Source organism: Coregonus lavaretus, assembly GCF_964263955.1.
Source record: "Coregonus lavaretus genome assembly, chromosome: 8".
Classification (NCBI taxonomy): domain Eukaryota; kingdom Metazoa; phylum Chordata; class Actinopteri; order Salmoniformes; family Salmonidae; genus Coregonus; species Coregonus lavaretus.
Genome location: NC_139995.1, coordinates 9,759,696 through 9,778,257, shown reverse-complemented (window position 1 = coordinate 9,778,257; position 18,562 = coordinate 9,759,696). Strand labels below are relative to the sequence as shown.

Below are 18,562 nucleotides of genomic sequence, written 5' to 3'. Positions count from 1 at the left end.
GTTAAGCATATCCCAGTTTAGGTCACCAAGCAATACCAACTCTGAGGATAGATGGGGGGCAATCAATTCACATATGGTGTCCAGGGCACAGCTGGGGTCTGAGGGTGGTCTGTAGCAAGCGACAACAGTGAGCGACTTATTTCTGGAAAGGTGGATTTTTAGAAGTAGAAGCTCAAACTGTTTGGGCACAGACCTGGATAGTATGATAGAGCTCTGCAGGCTATCTGTACAGTAGATTGCAACTCCGCCCCCTTTGGCAGTTCTATCTAGACGGAAAATGTTGTAGTTGAGAATGGACATTTCTGAATATTTGGTGGCCTTCCTAAGCGAGGATTCAGACACTGCTAGAACATCAGGGTTGGCGGAGTGTGCTAACGCAGTGAATAACTCAAACTTAGGGAGGAGGCTTCTGATGTTAACATGCAAGAAACCAAGGCTTTTGCGGTTACAGAAGTCAACAACTGATAGCGCCTGGGGAGTAGGAGTGATACTGGGGGCTACAGGGCCTGGGTTAACCTCTACATCACCAGAGGAACAGAGGAGGAATAGAATAAGCTACAGAATATCTCACCACCATGCGTTTCCATCTCCTCCCCTCTCTCCTTCATTCCTTTCTCCAGCATGCAGAGAGAGAGAATGTCAACAGTTTAATGAAATATGTTTCGTGGTGAAAACATGTTACTATCAATGTTCCCGAACAGATGTCACTTGGTTTCCCAAATTAAGCACTGGATAGCTGCAGGAACAGGGTTGGAGAGCCCATGGCAAACATAGTTTGGGCAGAATATCACCTGTCACGCTACGAAATGAAGGAGTAACCTACCCAACATTAGTGAAGAAAAAAAACAGGCAGGAAAGTGGCCTCCATTTGATATTCAAGTGCATACAGATGATATGTCTTTTTTCCCCTGCCCCTGTTCCTGCCCATTTGATAATGGGCCATTCTAAATTGAAACACATTTGACATATTAGTAAAGACAAGATTAAATTGAGAATAGTCTAATGGGTGAAAATATGATCACCTGATGAAAGAAAAGCATGTGCAGCCTGAGGCAAGGAACAGAGCGTAAGCCTTTTTTGAAACTTTCTCAAATCATCAGTAGCCTATAGTCGCATCATGCAGCCTATATATATTTATAAGGCATTCTACGGCTTGTATCATTCACAACTGAAGTTGCCAAATAACTCTAAATCTAGCATATAGGACCAGTTTCAAATTATCCCTTATACGCTCAACATAGCCATTTCATATGCACAGTCATTTCTATTTTATTCAGCTAAGTTCAATTATATTCTTCTAACTATAAAACCATATAATATAAAATAATGGCATGGGACTTATAAGCATATTGTGTCTGCTAAACAAATAATCCTACAGCCTATGGCATGGAGCATAGCCAGATAACATACAGTAGGCCAACTCATATTCTGGTCTTCTGAAATACATTTAATTCATAACATGTTTCTTTAGACCTGCCTAAAATAAAAAAAAATTGATTTAGTGTGATGTTGTATATGAATTTTGTAAATGAGAGGCATTTTTTCAGAATTGTGTTCAGTGGAATGGTATCAAATACATCAAACACATGGTTTCCATGTGTTTGATGCCACTCCATTAGCTCCATTCCTGCCATTATTATGAGCCGTCCTCCCCTCAGCAGCCTCCTGTGATTGTGGTTGCAGTTCTGGGGCCAGACCAGCTTGCACAGCTAACTGGTCATTGTGGGCAAGCTGTAGTGACAAGGGTAGTATCCTTCCTGTATGACTGGGGCTCTGGGGTGATCAGTTTCCATTTCTACAGTTCTCTATAAGCAGTCAGCAGATACAGCTTTCATACCAAAGAGACCCATTGACTAACTGGAATGTTATCCCAGCCTGAATGAGGCTGGGGATACTCCAGTAGTGGAATGGTTGGTTGTCTGGTTGTGAAGGAAAGTCTGTGAAAGAGTGCCTTCAGAAAGTTTTCATAACCCTTTAATTATTCCACATTGTGTTGTGTTACAGCCTGAATTCAAAATGAATTCAATATTTGTTTTCTCACCCATCTACACACAATACCCCATAATGACAAAGTGAAAACATGTTTTTCAAAAAAATTCACTATTTATTGGAAATGAAATACAGAAATATCTCATTTGCATAAGTATTCACATCCCTGAGTCAATACTTTGTAGAAGCACCTTTGGCGGTGATTACAGCTTCGAGTCTGTATCAGCTTTGCACATCTGGATTTGGGGATTTTCTCAAGCTCTGTTAAATTAGATGGGGAGCAGCGGTGAACAGCAATCTTCAAGTCTGGGCTTTGGCTGGGCCACTCAAGGACTTTCACATTCTTGTTTTGAAGCCCTTCCAACATTGCTTTGGCTGTATGCTTGGGGTCATTGTCTAGGTTATCATCAAGGATTTGCCTGTATTTGGCTCCATTCATTGTTCCCCCTATCCTTACCAGTCTGCCAGTCCCTGCCGCTGAAAAGCATCCCCATAGCATGATGCTGCCACCACCATGCTTCACAGTAAGGATGGTGTTAGATGGGTGATGAGTTGTGCCTGGTTTTCTCCAGACATAGCGCTTTGCATTCAGCCAAAGAGTAAAATGTTTTTCTCATCAGACCACAGAATCTTTTGCCTTATGCTCTCAGTCTTTCACGTGCTTTTTTGCAAACTCCAGGCGTGCTATCATGTGCCTTTTTCTTAGGAGTGGCTTCCTTCTGGCCACTCTCCCATAAAGCCCAGATTGGTGAAATACTGTAGAGACTGTTGTCCTTCTGGCACGTTCTCCTATCTCAGCCAAGGAACTCTGTAGTTCTGTCAGAGTGGTCATTGGGTTCTTGGTCCCCTCCCGGACCAAGGTCCTTCTTGCCCGGTTGCTCAGTTTGGTCGGACGGCCAGCTCTAAACAGAGTATGGGTAGTTCCATATTTTTTCCATTTCCCAATGACGGAGACCACTGTGCTCTTGGAAATGTTCCTCACTTTAGAAATTGTTTTATACCCTTTCCCAGATAGAGTACATGCCTCATCACAATTCTATCTTGGTGATCTACAGACTGTTCCTTGAACTTCATGGTATAGTTTCTGCTCTGACATGCACTGTCAACTGTGGGACCTTACATAGATGTCACGAGATGGATTGTTAGATAAGTGGATACGTGGGTGGTGGGGCTGGTGTGATCAGACGCACCTGCAGCAAGTTACAATACAATACAATACACTCAATTAGTATTTGGTAGCATTGCCTTTAAATTGTTTAACTTGGGTCAAACATTTCGGGTAGCCTTCCACAAGCTTCCCACAATAAGTTGGGTAAATTTTGGCCAATTCCTCCTGACAGAGCTGGTGTAACTGAGTCAGGTTTGTAGGCCTCCTTGCTCGCACACGCTTTTTCAGTTCTGCCCACAAATGTTCTATAGGATTGAGGTCAGAATATTGTGATGGCCACTCCAATACATTGACTTTGTTGTCCTTAAGCCATTTTCCCACAACTTTGGAAGTATGCTTGGGGTCATTGTCCATTTGGAAGAGCCATTTGCGACCAAGCTTTAACTTCCTGACTGATGTCTTGAGATGTTGCTTCAATATATCCACATAATTTTCCTTCCTCATGATGGCATCTATTTTGTGAAGTGCACCAGTCCCTCCTGCAGCAAAGCACCCACACAGCATGATGCTGCCAGCCCTGTGCTTCACGGTTGGGATGGTGTTCTTCGGCTTGCAAGCAACCTCCTTTTTCCTCCAAACATAACGATGGCCATTATGGCCAAACAGTTCTATTTTTGTTTCATCAGACCAGAGGACATTTCTCCAAAAAGTATGATCTTTGTCCCCATGTACAGTTGCAAACCGTAGTCTGGCTTTTTTATGGCGGTTTTGGAGCAGTGGCTTCTTCCTTGCTGAGCGGCCTTTCAGGTTATGTCGAAATAGGACTTGTTTTACTGTGGATATAGATACTTTTGTACCTGTTTCCTCCAGCATCTTCACAAGGTCCTTTGCTGTTGTTCTGGGATTGATTTGCACTTTTCGCACCAAAGTACGTTCATCTCTAGGAGACATAACGCGTCTCCTTCCTGAGCAGTATGATGGCTGCGTGGTCCCATGGTGTTTATACATGCGTACTATTGTTTGTACAGATGAACGTGGTACCTTCAGGCATTTGTAAATTGTTCCCAAGGATGAACCAGACTTGTGGAGGTCTACAATTATTTTTTCTGAGGTCTTGGCTGATTTCTTTTGATTTTCCCATGATGTCAAGCAAAGTGGCACTGAGTTTGAAGGTAGGCCTTGAAATACATCCACAGGTACCCCCCAATTGACTCAAATGATGTCAATTAGCCTATCAGAAGCTTCAAAAGCCATGACATCATTTTCTAGAATTTTCCAAGCTGTTTAAAGGCACAGTCAACTTAGTGTATGTAAACTTCTGACCCACTGGAATTGTGATACAGTGAATTATAAATTAAAATAATCTGTCTGTAAACAATTGTTGGAAAAATTACTTGTGTCATGCACAAAGTAGATGTCCTAACTGACTTGCCAAAACTATAGTTTGTTAACAAGACATTTGTGGAGTGGTTGAAAACGAGTTTTAATGACTCCAACCTAAGTGTATGTAAACTTCCGACTTCAACTGTAACTCTGGGTCGGCCTAGTGATACTTACCCTTACCTGCTCGTCAGCTGTAGTGCAACATTGGGGTTGTCCTGAGCCTGTTTTTTATGATCGGGGGGCAGCTTTTGAATCCACACCACTCCTTACCACCCTCAGGGCAATGGGGCCTGTGAGCGATTTAATCAAACATTGTTATCTCTCCTTGGGTCACTGGGGGAAAATGAGCAGATGCGTTGGCCAGAGCAGTTACCCATGCTTCTTCAGGCATACAACAACACTGAACATAGCAGCACCGGGCTTACCCCATTCCTTGTAATGTGTGGCAGGCATGCCCGTCTTCCTGTTGATGTGATTTCAGGTGTGGAGGCCTGATGCTGCAGATGGACCTAGATGGATGGGTGAGGCACCATCATGACCAGCTACGATGGGCCTACAGTCAGATCGAGGCAAGGATCCGACGTCAGCAGGAGTGAAACAAACAGCGGTACGACATGCGGGCGAAGGGCCTTCCATTAATGACTGGTGAATGGGTTCTCCTGCGGAACTTCAGACGATGTGATCAGGGTAAACTAGCCCCCCGATGGGAACCGCAGCCTTTTGTCATTCTAGGACACATTCGGCCTGGACTGCCAGTCCTTCATATCTGACCTTGCCCCTACCCAACCTTCAGACTGCGCCCAGATGCAACTCCACCGACCCCCCGCCAACCAGACAATGTTCAGCTGAACCAGGCCCCTAGGCCAGACTGGCACAACTACACATGGTAACCAGTCAGACTCCCTGCTGTTCCTCTGGCCAGAGAAGCACCCGCTGCTCCCCCAATGGTTCAAGATGCTAGAGGTGAGGTGGTTGGGCCCCTAGATGGGAAGGGAGGTGGGCCAGTCTGTAGGTCCAGAGATAATTAATTTTAAAAGCCCTGTGTTTTGTGGTGTTCAGGGCTGGGAGTTGAGTGGAGAAGGTCTCTCCTTGGGGATTGGTCCCCTATGCAAGTGTCCATGTCTTGTCTGTTTGCTGTGATCACACTGGACCAGTGTCTGCAGGACGAGAAGTCTTACTGGCAAATTAGAGTGAGGAAGTCGGCGGCTGTGCTGACTACGAACTGGGGCTGGGGAGCTGAGTGGTGATACGAGCAGAGGTACGAGAGAGGCATTGGTACAACGCACATCTAGGAGCTTTAGCTCTGCCAAGTAAGGGATGTAATTCTTCCTGTGTTCCACTTACACTACTCTTTCTCTCTCTGGGCAATTTTGCCACACCACTGAAAGCCACCATTGTCAACAGTTTTCCTGCCGTCTGTCTTCCTCTCATTTAGCACCGGAGGTGGGGCCATCAGTGACGTTGCCAAGCAGAGTCTCAGACCAGGCGCGTTCCAGGACAGGGAGCTGTGCGGATCTGGATATCGCCATACAGAGAATGTTTTATTTTGTGGTGATATGGTTCTCGTTGGGCCCTAGAGCCTTTCTATATGTTGTCTTGTCTGGCTTTCCACCTCCCTATTTTGTCTCATAGCAGTAGTGTCAGTTGGAAGAGTAGAGCAGGGTCAAGGGTGGGTCCCATATTGTGTGCAGCACCAGAGCGAGATTGTAGTGCCTTTAACCATATTGTTTGCCTTGCCTTCCCTTAGAATAACTATCTTGTTGCAGTGACATATCAGAATAATTCAGTGTGCCGTGTGTTGCAGCGTCACTTTTGCATGCCCAATATTTACCTGAGGGAGTCAGGGGGAGGGTAACCTACCTGAGGGGAGGCTTTATTGTGTCGACACAATTTGAAGAATCTCAAATATAAAATATATTTTGATTTGTTTAACACTTTTTTTGGTTCCTACATGATTCCATATTTGTTATTTCATAGTTTTGATGTCTTCACTATTATTCTACAATGTAAAAACTAGTAAAAATAAAGAAAAACCCTTGAGTAGGTGTGTCCAAACTTTTGACTGGTACTGCATGTAAATAAGATATTTCATTTTCAATAAATTTGCACGTTTTCACTTTGTCATTATGGGGTATTGTGTGTAGATGGGTGAGAAAATCAATTTGGAGTTCAGGCTGTAACACAACAAAATGTGGAATAAGTGAAGGGGTATGAATACTTTCTGAAGGCACTGCAATTCGGCTGTGGGTGGAGTTTTTTATGTTGAATATGGCAAGTCTTGCAGGTTACATCCTACATACAGTATTTATTTATTTCCTTTGGAAGCTGATATTAACCCATTAGTCTAAGCTGGGTGGTTTTACTAAGCTATATGGAAATGTTTTAAGGTCGCACCAAGGATCATTTTGCTATTTGATTTAGAATTATATGACCCCTTGAAGTATCAACAAAATTTGGCCTTAATGCTATTAGCTCATACAAACAAATTGAATAACAGATTCACTACATGGAACAACAGATAGTTCCCCCAAAACAATCTAAAGCAAGTTTGTTCTGAAGTGTCTGTCCTATATGTGAGAGATATAAGAAAGATCAGGATTATTATTATTTTATTTTTTTACATGTATTTAACCTCTTCTTTTTAGGCACTAAACAGCACTTCCATGTTTTTTTTAAACTGGTACCAGGGGACCTTCGGACTAGTCTTGTGAGGCCTGTGGGCGTCCTGGAGCAAAACAACCGACATGTACGTGTTTGTGAGAGTCTCACCTTTCCACTGAGGGGTCATATTAGTGTGTAGCCCAAACTATTTCCTGATCTTTCTTATATCTCTCAGATTTAGGACAGACACTTCAGAACCAACTTTTTTTGGCACTATCTGTTGTTCCATGTAGTGAATTTGTTATTCAATGTGTTTGTACGGGCAATTTTTTGGGGGGGGATAATTCAAAGGATCTTAAAATTCAAAAACATATAGCAAAATGATCCTTGGTATGACCTTCTTAAAAATATTCCATATAGCTTAGGAGAAACCCACCCCCACCCCTCCTGGCTTAGACAGAGCTTAAACTGTTATGGGTTTATGGACAGTAAAAGGGTTGCAGAGGAGCGCAAAGACCGCTATCTCACAGTCAATCCCTAGCCACCATAAATGATCACATACAGCAAGTTTTACCATCCTAAGGTGCCTCTTGTTTGCAATAAATGGCAAATGTCCTTATAGGGATGTTGGGTTTACTGCAGTTTCCCAGACCAATGCATGAGACACCCCAGCATGAAAGTTCATTCTTCACGTGAGTCCAGTTCCATGGTGTCTCTGTCTCTAGTAACTGCACGAGGGGAGGACTGATAGTGGAGTGGGCCTATCAAGGACAGTTCTGGGAGACTCAGGATGGCATTGACATTGGATAAGTGCAATTCCTGTGACATGTGAAGGCCCAATAAGTTGATGCCACTTCTTGTCAATGAGTGTCAGGTTGTGTTGGTTCATTGTAGTGAACACGGCCTTATGCGCTTGTCATGTGTGGTTGCATCCACCCCATCCACCATAAATGTCACTAAGTCAGCATATACGGCAACTCCAGGGCAGACAGCCAGGATAGTGGACATGATTGTCTGGAAGAAGCAATGCGCCAGCTCAACCCAAACAGGAGTGCACCGGAACATCCCAATGTGCATCACAAATGCAGTGTGCCAGCAGAAGGTCATGTTGGATTCAGGGCAGGCCTCGAATTTCCAGGCGGCATCGACAGCCATGGCTGTCGATGCCCCCTTGTGTTGCCGTAATGCCCCCTAAAAATGTACTTTTCCTCAGCCAACAAGATGTGTAACGAACAACAAAATCACTAGTTTATGTCAATCTACTATCCCCCATAGTAGAACAGTTGACCTATTCTATTGATCAACTTGTTGTTCTTTTCGAGAAATAAATATTCTAAAAGAGACACTGGGACAGTTGTGGGACGATACAACCACTACAAAAAAAAAAAAAAAAAAAAAACTATTAGGCTGATGCAACAGATCAGAACGTTTAGCTTAAAATGTTGATGAACAGCAATTCGCACACAGCAGTAGGTTATGCGTGAATGTTCCAAAATGCAATTTTTATCAAAAGCGCACCGCAAATACCAGTGGTTTCATGACAGAGATGAAAATACCCGTTAGAAATGTAGTAAGGCCTCCCGAGTTGCGCAGCGGTCTAAGGCATTGCATCACAGTGCTATAGAGGCGTCACTACAGACCCGGGAGACCCATGAGGCGGTGCACAATTGGCCCAGTGTCTATGTCGCTCTGGATAAGAGCGTCTGCTAAATGACTTAAATGTAAAATGTAAATGTATGTATGCTGGTGATTTACTCAAACTCTGTTTTGGAGGTTAAAGTGGAATGTTTTGTGAGAAAGAAATTGACTTCTTTGTCTTATTTGTTTCAGATTGAACAGGATTTTGTTCTGCTGTTTGGAGAGGGAACATCAGCCAAGTTTTTGGAGAGGTGGCCAACTACATCCATCCTTTTCCTGCTCCATTTGATTCCTCCTTCATCACAAGGCCACAAAAGACCAGGCAAGATGTCTGCATCCCAAGCTGAACAGCATCTTGTGATATTCCAAAAGGTTTGAATTGGCATTCTTATTCTTGGACAGTGCTGCAGCCGTTATGATGAAATAATGAGCACCTTGATGCGATTGACCAGAGCTGCCAACCATATCTTCTTGCAGTCGAGACCAGGAAGAGCAGCATCCATGCTTACTTCATCACCCTGGACAAGTGAGCATTGCCGTGCAAGTCAACGAGTGCTCTTGGTGTCTTCGATGAGCTTTTCAAGAATCACTTTGTTTTTGGTACTGCTTACAATACAATGCTGCGCAACATGTACACCTTCATACAGACAACTGTGTACAACATAGACATTGGGAAGGTTAAGGAGACTCCAAGGGTTGCTGAGCTCAGAGCTAGACTCCTGCACTAATGCCGATTAAGTTATGACGATATGTTTTGTTTGGCATGCTAGTTATGGAAGTACCAACTTGCTCGTGAGGCATCTCAAGTTGATGCATGGAATGTGCCCTGGTAGAACTCTTAGACTAAAATGTAGTCAAGCAAATCGTTGTTGTGTATTTGGTACATTTTCAGGCTTTGGGAAGCATTTCAACAGGGCACATTCCGGAGAGTGTCAAATTGTGTTATACGCTAACTTGGATGCTGATACAGCCGTTGATAATCAGCATAATGCTGATTTTCCTTCAAATTCTAGTTGTAACCATGTTGTACCAATACCTAACAAGAACACACTTGATATGTGTGCGTCTGCTATTGCACAACTGCAGGCTGCAGGTGTAGGTCAGACGACTGTAAATAGTTTTGTATCTTCCATGGAAGAAGCAGTTCAAGAGATACAGGGTCAAGCTAAAGCGACCGCTCTTACATGTATATCTTCAAAAGACACAGAAACTGTCAAAAAAATCCAACATTCTTTTCAGGATATTGAAAATCCTTTCACATTGTTGAATTCGGTATCAAAACGAAGTGCATATTACATACGAAAATGGGGAACAGTACAACCAGTTGAAAAAGTCCTTGGTGTTAGATTTGACAATAGAAGAAACAAAACTACTGGAACTTATGATCATAACTGATACATTTTCTTACGTTACAATTCTCGAGACATAGCAGTCAGTTATGAAGAACCCAAACACAAGATGGAGTTTACTTTGATTTGGAAGATGGACTATATATGAAGAGACATCCTCTCTTTTCTAAAGAGAAAAATGCATTGCAAATTCAACTCTTTTATGACGACTTCGAGACTGCTAATCCATTGGGATCAAAAAAGGTTATTCACAAGTTGGGAGGTATATACTTTACTTTGAGACATTTTCCCCCAAAGTTAAATTCAATTTTGGTAAATATTCCCTTATGTGCACTCTTCCATACCCAGGACCTTAAAACGTATGGATTTGATTCCATTCTTGAGCCAATAGTAAGCAATTTCAAAGTGCTTGAGACTGAGGGTATTGAAGTTCCCTTCTTCAGTGGTTGTATACATGGCAGTTTTGTCCAAGTACCTGGAGATAATTTTGGTATACATTGCCTGTTTGGTTTTGTGGAATCATTTAGTGCTTGTTATTGTTGCCGTTTTTGCCTCACTGAGAAAGTGGATTTTCAAGCTGTGTTCTCTGAGGATGACCCAAGAGTGACTTTACGAACAAAACACATGCACTCAGACCATTGTCAAACTATTCAGAAAAAACCCAACACTACCTCATGTGTACGGTGTGAAGCATGCTTGCTTATTGAACTCTCTGCAGTACTTCAATACTACAGACAATTTTCTGTTGATATAATGCATTACATTTGAGAAGGAGTTGCACAATTTGAGGTAAAACTTGTGTTACAGTATGTACAAGCCAACTTTGTGACTGCTAAAGATGTGTACGGTAGAGTTCATTCATTTAACTATGGCTACACAGAGAGGAGGAATCGTCCACCTGCAGTCAAATTGGATGATGGGAGCAATGATTTGGGTCTTAATGCTATTCAGTCTTGGTGTCTTCTCCATAATTTGCCATTGATATTTGGTGATCTGGCACAGAAAGATCATAAATACTGGCAGCTGCTTCTTTTACTACTACAAATTTGAAATATTGTGTTTTCTCCTATACTAACAGACAACATTAATATCTATCTGAAGCACTTAATTGCTGAACATCATAGGCTTTTCAAGTATTTGTTTCCTGATAGAAATCTGTTACCGAAACACCACTTCATGATAGATTATCCTTGTTGTATAAGGAATATTGGGCCCATTCTTCACTTGTGGTGTATGCGTTACGTGGCAAAACATTTTTTTTTTAAACAACTGAAGAGTTTTAAGAATGTCACTATGACCTTAGCCAAGAAACACCAAAATGACATGGCATATAACTGGGTAACGTTCAGCAAGGATAGACTAGCTATAGGTCCAGGAAAGATGTCAAGGCTCAATGACCTGAACAAAGGCCATGAGATTGCTGCGAAGTTGAATGTCTCAGTGCACACAAATGTTTTGTCAGTTAAATGGGTAAAGCACCATGGTACAGAATATCGTCTTGATTTGGTCATATGTGGTGAAGTAGTCATTTAAATGCCAGTATTTTACAAAATTAAGGCTCTTTGTTCTGAAAGAGGAAAATGTTTTTTTGGTTGGGTCAGCTCTTGAAACCTTATGTTTTGATGATCATTGGCATGCATTTAAAGTTGTTTTGAAGCGAAGTCCACCATGCAAGGTATTTCATGTAAACGATATCATGTACCACAAACCTTTTGATTTGCTCATGTCATACAGAGCAAGGGATTGTTTTGACTACATTGTCCCATACTGTCACTTGATAACAGTTTAAGCCAGGGCTGAGACTTATGGTTTGGTCATAATAAACATATTTGAATGTTGAAACAGCTTTGCTTGAGTTTGTGAAATTCCAAGTGCTTTTACAAAATATAATTTACATTTACCTGGGGGAAGAGTAAATAAATTTACACTGAATAGAGTAAACACATTTTTACTCTAATAGGAGTCACCCTAGATCAACAGTAGTGAGTGTCACTATAACACTCAGTGTTGATTACCTCTTAGTGTTAAATTTGATCAACACCGGCCAGTATAGTGCAGTGTTAACTTTTTGCACTCCACAGTGTTAAATCAACACTAGAAATGTAACACTTTGATCAGTGTACTTTTTACTCTGTGTAGAGTGGGACCATATGTACTCGCTGACAGTGTTACATTTAACACTTAAAGTGTTGATTTAACACTTTCAAATTTACTGTGTAATATTGGCCTAATGGCCTTCAGTTTGGAGAAAGTCAAAATAATAATGCATATCAATAAGAACCATAAACTGTAACCTATGCAGACATTTAATTACCTGAAGTATTTGGCAATTTATCAATTCAAAGGCACAATATCGTCCACTTCATCTTTTAAAAGAGAAGTATGGCACTAGGAAAGTTGATATGTGACAAAACAGATCATTTATCTTTAGACTACGTGCATAGCACTTTGATTTAAACATCAATTTGTTCCCATGTTCTTACCCAAACTGGGTGCAGCACCTGTTAAACTCTGTAATATCCCTCCAAACACAGGGATGACGATTCGCACAGGATAAGTATTATCAGAGGACCTGGGAGTTTTCCGAAAAACTGTTGTTTTTTAGGGCTGGGATAATAACCTTCCTGCCAAGTAAAAATGACTGACATGGCAGATTCGGACGGGACTACAATTATGGATGTGTCACGATTCTCTAAAGCAGAACCCAGAAGCAGACCAGGACAAGGTGAGTAGAACGAAGGTGAGTATTTATTTACAGACTCAAAGGTGGGAGCAGAATAATCCAGGAGACGAAGCTGGCAGTGGAGGTGAGTTGGTGGGAGTGAATAGGCAGATCCAATGGTATCACAGAAGCCACCGACGACCAGGCAGGGGTGGGGTGAATGTTCCGGGAGAATGACTGTAGACAGAGTAAACGGAGGTGAGTACACGGCAAGCAAAAAGTACAAAACAACTAAACTAACTCTAGTAAACTTGAGGCTGATACGCTGACACAACATACTGTTCATGGCTAACGATCCGGCAGGGAATGGATGTCAGGTCAGAGCTTATGAAGTGGAGAGGTGATGATCAGGACCAGGTGTGCAGATAGCTGATGAGATGCAGGTGCGGGTAATAGAGAGATCTCCCGCCTAGCTTCGTCGCCTGGCAACCAGACAGGGTGCGTTCAGGAACCTCAGGAAACAGACTCCAGAACAGAAAACAGGCAACACAGGCATGACAGGATGTGGTAATTTGTGCTCGTGCACATAATTACATTACCTGAGCTCCCCCAGTAAAACCTATTCCATCCAAATAGGGCTTAATCATAAAGTTCCAGGCCTGATTCAGGCAGACGTATTGGACTACCAACGAATCAAAGCTCACTTCTAAATGATGAGGAGGTGACATAAAAGCCCATTCCTGGAGGGGCAAGTTATACCACAGTAGGGGCAAGTTGTAGAGCTAGAGAGATGGTGTCAGAGTCCAGGGTTGGATTCTCTTTCCTTTCGTTGGAGCCTCCCAGTTGCCTCATTGATCCTAAAAGATGCTTGTGACTTGGAATACTTGGTGTTGCCATGCCAAGCAGTCTGCTGCCTTTTTATATATCCAGACAAAGGTGTTTGAGTGTATATGGTGGGCATATTGGATTCGTAACATAGTTGAAGTACACAAAAATAGAGTACAGGTCATAAGTACAGTACACAAATCTGAAAAATGTCTAATTTAAAACATGTACATATCAGTGGAGGCTGGTGACTTGAAAAATTGAGGATGGGAGACCCATGGTATAGGCGCGGAACGCACGGAGACGACAAAATGTGTTTCAAAAATCGTCAAAGACTAATTATTTTAACCTAAAGCATTTAATAAAGACATTTATAGTACAATATTATGGGGAATGGGAAAGAGAGGGCTACTTACACAGTGTTGGGAAGGGATCACAGCAGTGATTGAATGAGGGTATGAGGCATGAGTTGAGGTGTTCAGAGGCTTGACTTCAGTGCAGGACAGGATTTGACTGGGAAGACAATAAACACTAACACAACACACTAAATAGTTAGACAAAAGAGCTAAGAATGAGTTAGTCCAAGCAAGGAGTAAAATCATTGATGTGTAATAATGTGATTGTGTTTGTGTATGTGATTGACTACAGTAATGAGAGAAAATTGATAGGGGTCCTCCCAGTGCTTGGAGAGGAAACATTTCAATGTGCCAGTGGATGACCGGGCACATGAGACTTGGCTTCAGTTCATGTCAGGAGAGAGTTGACATTGGTAGTTGAGTGGTCATCACCTCTTAAATCAGAGAACAGGAGGGGACTTAGCTGTAAATACAAATAGCAGATGCATTCCATTACAGCTGTGCCATCGCAGGTTTGAACTACAAGTTTCTCCATGAAGTTAAACTCAGACATCTCAAAATTCACAAAGTCAAACACAGACTGCGCATCTCGCCCACATCAAAGTAGCCCAAGAAACGTTTCTGAATAAATCCCTGATCATCCATATACCTGACGATAACTGACAACTGCAAGCAGACTGGTGGCACCATAGGTTCCAGAGTGGGTGGGCAATTTTTACCCGCTGGGGCCGGAGTTTTTCCTTATCTGTTAACCTAACCAGACTCTGGACCCTATAAGGTATGACAGTGATTAATCAGTTATAAAAAGGTTTTATAAGGGCTATGATGGGCCCAGTTTTTCCTAATCAGTTCACATGGTTATAAAAAAACGGGGAAAACGGCTGGCCCTTGGGGGATGAAAACCCTGTCATACTGCAGCAACCTTATACTTGTTCATATGACTTATATTTAGACTAGATTAGGAGGGGGGTTTCCTCTACCCAGAGACAGAGACAACAACTGATAGACAATAGAACTCACAGGCTGAGCTTGCTTTATGCATGTTTGCATCATGCAGGCCTATGCAACTGTAGGCCTTATAAAAAATTAACTCACATCTGTCAACACTACTATAAATAAATACATAACGTTACCAATTAGTTACCCTGACCAAATGGACAGCGCACATAGGCTGTATGCAGCTGCTCTTATTAGTAGCCTACAGTTGATCAGACTGAAACATTTTCTCATTTTCATCCCATACAGCATGTCAGATCTCTAATGTTTAGGTGTAGCCTAGGTTGCTGCAAGATTTATGTAATGAGTTTTTGCTTGTGTCTGTCCGGAGTGATTATGTGTTATCATCTTTGCTAAATAATGCATCAACCTCTTTCTTTAATCTAACTTGTAATGGATGGTGCGATGGAAGCTATCAAATCATTCTGAATTGATTTCGACATCCCAGAAAAGACACAAAAAATGTCCATATGTTCAGCAAGTAAAGCATCGTAACGTGCAATTACCTCTGCAAGCTCCTTGTAGTTGCACTTTTTAGCAGAACTTTCCCTCTCGTCGTGCCCTCTAAAAGCCAATTATTGCATGCCCAAAAACGCAGTGGTGTTGATAAGGCGCTTGAGAACATCCCTGTTTCTTCTTACTTCCTCGTTGTGTTGCGCAGTTTGAATACGCAGACCTTTGTCACAGAAAGAGTGGGTCATCGTCATTTTGGTCAAGGCTCTCTATGGCAGGTTCAGCAACTGAGGGAGCTGACTTAAATGAGTAAGCAGCTGATGTGCCAAAAAGCTGCAAAACATTATCAGGCAGCTGGTGTTCATAGCAAGCCTCACCAGACAGCTTCAGTGCATATCTAATGTACAGGATGGAGTTATGGGTCTGCAAGGACATCCGATTTCTAAGTTTGCTTTTTACCACACTCATCTGGCTGAATACTCTCTCGACTTCAGCATTCGAGTGTGGCAAGGACAACACAGACACAGCAGCCATAGCAAGTTCTTGAAACGGGTTGATATCGGCTGCATCCCTGAACTTCCAAATCTCACTCCAGAAGCCCAGTGTGTTTTTTGTCTCATTCCATTTACTAAGATGGATGGCACGCCATTACTGGACAATCTTGTCTATCTCTGCAGGGGAGTAGGCAAGGAGCTTGGCTATTTTTTCTATTTCTCCAGGGCTTTAGAGTGTCCTCCACACTGAGAACTGACATGTACTGCAATGCTTCGATGTTGTCCGGCAGTCTCACCCTCAACTCATTAGTGAGGGAGATGGTGAAGGCTACACACCACTTTCGGACATTGTTTTCATCCTCAGACGCAAGGTGGAGCTCAGCTGCCTTTGACTCAAAAAGGTAACCAAGGTACGGTTTGGGATTGATGTATCCATCTATTGGCCCTTTGAGTACATCAACATTTGCCAGTAGATTCAGCATCCTGCTGCTCACAGACTTGATCAGGCTAACCAAGCTGTCAAATAGCTTAAGAGGATCTTCTTGCTCTCCCTCAAAAGCCTTGATGGCCAACTGTATCCCACCCAGCACTGACTTCAAAAAAGTCAGATACAATATGTTTTGAGGATCACTGTACATGGAGTATAAAACCTCAGCCATGTAGCAGTGTTCACTGGACTTGGTGACTGCGAAATGCTGCCTAAGCTCCTCCCACTGGTCCAAAATCCGTGAAACCGCGGGTTCAATGGCGAGCCAACGTGTGGCACACACCATGGTTATCTGTACAGGTTTCTCCCCACCGTTGATGGTCTCATATATGGCCTTGTAGGCCTCCCTGCGCTTTGGAGACACTGAAAACCAGTTATAAGTCTCTCGTACAAAGTACTCCACACTACGGGGGATGGTGTCATTGGAAGTATGACTTACAGCAAGCTGCAGAGAGTGGCACACACAGCGAATAAGAACCAGATATTTGAGGCTATACTCCTCCTTCAGCACTTTATGGACCCCATTGTTAATCCCCGTCATAACAGAGGCATTGTCAGTCCATATCCCCAGGAGTTTCTCTTTTTTAAAACAACACTTCTCGAGGAAAGCCAGAACAGCACGGGCTATAGATTTGGCATCTCCTCCCTCTAACTCAACAAGCCCCAGAAATGTTGATACAATTGTCTGCTTGGTGTCACTAAAGTACCTTATCACAACCCCCAGGTACTTAGAAACACTTCATCCGTGGACTCATCAAGGAGGAGGCTGAAACGCTGGTCACCGACATCTGCAACCTACTTTTTCAGAAAGTATGGTGCTAAAACACCATTAAACATTTATGTGCACTTTGTCCTGTGCATTTTGAAGTGGGTAGCAGCAGTGGAGTCTGAGAAAGCAGCTCTACATGCTTCTCCAATGTGATCACATGCCAGCATGGAACAGTGTTCAGCGATAGCTAATGCCATGGTGGCCTCAGCCTTTTTTGCAGAGTCAATTATTTTAACCATAAATGGCAGCTTGTTTTGGGTGGAACTGTTATAAGGCTTTGCCTTTTGAGTATGTTTTTGAGTTGTCATGTGTTTTTTTACATTACTAAGTTTGGCGTAGAAATCAGCCTTACAATACAGGCAGTATGCCCGTGTATCATCTCCAATAAACGGCTTCAACCAGCCTTTGAATTCAGGGTTTGATTCCCACTCCTTTCTGTATTTTTGAGTGTACAGTTTAGACTGAGACATGATGAGCTAGCCAGCTAGATGTTTAGCTTATGTCACAGAGAGGCACACACACAGTGGACGAGGTGAGTAAGTGACTGTGTGAGTCAAATGCAGTGATTTATGTTTGTGCAGTGATTTATTTTAGACAAAGAACATTTTACATTTACATCCCGCCATGAATGTAACCCCAGAGAGTGCTGTTGAAGTTACTATAGACCTTCATTGCAAAATAATGTTTTAATCAATTAATGACATATGAATATATTTATATTTTTATATTTTTAGTGTTTCACTATTTTTATTTTTATGAAATTTCACTGAGGAGGATGGTCCTCCCGTTCCTCCTCTGAGGAGCCTCCACTGGTACATATACAGGTAATTAAACTACCATTTAATGGTAATGTGGCAGCCATATTGGATTTTGGACTCCATATTGGATTTAGAGTCAAATCTAGGTGGGGCCCTTGTGTAATTGCAAGAGTAGGGGCTAAATATATCAAATCCACAGCGGAACCTTTGACTGGAAAAAATGACAGTTTTCAGTGTCTGAGCCCACTTGCCTTAGAGCTGATTACAATAGCCACAACATTAAAAAAGAATGTGTGACTGTATCCATTTTTCTCAGGCAGGACAATACAGCATTGCCTGGCTACCCAGACTCCTTGCTTCGGCCAAATGCCACGCCTACGGACGTTAGTTTATTCTCTGCAATGAGTCTACGTAGTACGTGACCTCCCTGACCCTTCACTGAATGCGAACACATTCAGGGCCATCTGATTGGTCCAGAAACCAATGGGTTAGGTCAGAGCCAGAACACACGTGGGTAAAGCGGCGGTTTGAAAATTCGGCATTGGCTTTGATACTCTGATTGGTTAGAAACGATCAAATCACTGATGATCCAATTGCTGATTGTCTTCTCACGAAAATGTCTGTAGCATTCAAACTAATATGACCTCTCTATGGAAAGATGAGACTCTCACGAACAAGATGGTTTTCTCCGTTT

The 18,562-nt window shown here is 42.5% G+C and overlaps 1 long non-coding RNA gene across 1 annotated transcript; it reads right to left on the bottom strand.

Annotated features, from left to right (window-relative positions):
- Window positions 1–13,069: 13,069 nt before the first annotated feature.
- LOC311134288 lies at window positions 13,070–15,552 on the bottom strand. The gene is made up of 3 exons (XR_014613669.1): window positions 15,414–15,552; window positions 13,972–14,374; window positions 13,070–13,255 (listed from the first exon to the last, which is right to left on the bottom strand). It is a non-coding gene; the product is annotated as an uncharacterized lncRNA (long non-coding RNA).
- Window positions 15,553–18,562: the final 3,010 nt, after the last annotated feature.